This window comes from Rhinopithecus bieti, unplaced genomic scaffold, assembly GCF_001698545.2.
Source record: "Rhinopithecus bieti isolate Rb0 unplaced genomic scaffold, ASM169854v2 scaffold_5927, whole genome shotgun sequence".
Taxonomy (NCBI): domain Eukaryota; kingdom Metazoa; phylum Chordata; class Mammalia; order Primates; family Cercopithecidae; genus Rhinopithecus; species Rhinopithecus bieti.
Genome location: NW_016804872.1, coordinates 211,598 through 213,271, shown reverse-complemented (window position 1 = coordinate 213,271; position 1,674 = coordinate 211,598).

Sequence of the window (1,674 nt, the reverse complement as noted above, 5' to 3'; positions counted from 1 at the left end):
TAAAATGCCATTTTAAACATTCCTTTTTTAAGATTATTTTAATTATATTTGTTGTAATAACTTTATTATCATGGGAACAATTTGTGTATGATTAAGGTATTGGAAATAATTGAGAGTCTTTGACATATTAAACTTGTGATTGCACAGATAAAAAAATTGACTAAGTTTATAATCTACATTTAAATGTCTAGCAATACTTACTGTATTTTGTTTTGATGGTATTTGTGTAAGGATATTTAAATAGTTTTAAAAATCAATTCATGGATTTACAACTTTATAGTGTACTGGAAATGTAGTACTCTATACTCTTCTCCATACACAGATGTTTTTCTGTTAGTAACACTCCCTGCAACATTTGTGTAAGGCCCATAATATTTTCCAAAGGCCAAACTCTATAAGAAATTATTGTTCCAGGACAACATGCACAAAAAAATTTAGTTAGTGGCCGTGGCTCTTCAAGTTGGAATAATGAAAGCAGCAGGAATTATACGTAAAACATACACATACACACACACACACACACACAAACACACACACACATACACACAAAGAATGTACACCAAAAGAGGAACTATAACATAACAAATAAGGCAGTCCAACAAATAACTTTTAATTATCTGAAATAAATTAGTGACAAGATTTTTCTGTCCTAGAAAACAACACAAAACCATTTAATGTTCTGTTTAAACGCTTTAAAGTACAAAATAAAACATCAGTAGGGAGAAGAAAATAAATTTTGAGCTGTTAGAGCTCTAGGAAACCAATGAATAAAAAAAAAATTCTTCAGAGATAAGACATGTTAGAAGCAATAAAAATGGAATAGGCATGACTGAAAACATAAACAAGAAAATAATTAGCAGAATTGAGGTTTATATTAATCCATCCTCATGCTGCTAGTAAAGACATACCTGAGACTGGGTAATTTTAAAAGGATAGAGGTTTAATTGAGGTTTAATTGACTCACAGTTCAGCAGGGCTGGGGAGGCCTCAGGAAACTTAACAATCATGATAGAAAGGGAAGTAAGCACATCCTTCTTCACATGGCAGCAGGAAAGAGAAGAATGAGAAGCCAGCAAAGGGGGAAGCCATTATAAAACCATCAGATCTCATGAGAACTTACTCACTATCATGAGAATAGCATGTGAAAAACCACCCCCATGATTCAATTACCTCCCACTGGCTTCCTCCCACGACACATGGGGATTATAGGAACTACAATTTAAGATGAGATTTGGGAGGGGACACAGCCAAACCATATGAAGGTTATTACCAAAATAACTGGAAAAGATCAAACTTGAAGAATAATCAGGGAATGTAGGAATGATAAATATGAGAGACAAATTAAACACAAAAATTATTTAAATGTAAAAGGTACTAAATCTTCAGTAAATATTTTAATATGTGTACCAAAAGGAAACACCTTCTCTAGAAAAAATGAAATGAAATGTTAAATTCCAAGGCATATAGTGGTAAACTACTGAACATCTAGCATGTTAAAACTATTCAAATAGACATCAGTAGTAGAAATGTAAGTTATGCGGTAGTGGTGAGAAGCATGTTGACCTCAGCCTTCTACAGACCAACATTCAACTCAAAATTATGCAGCAAGTTACCCCAGTTTGAGAAAAGATTATGTTTCAAAATGTTACATCCAGCAGTTTTCTTCAGGTGATA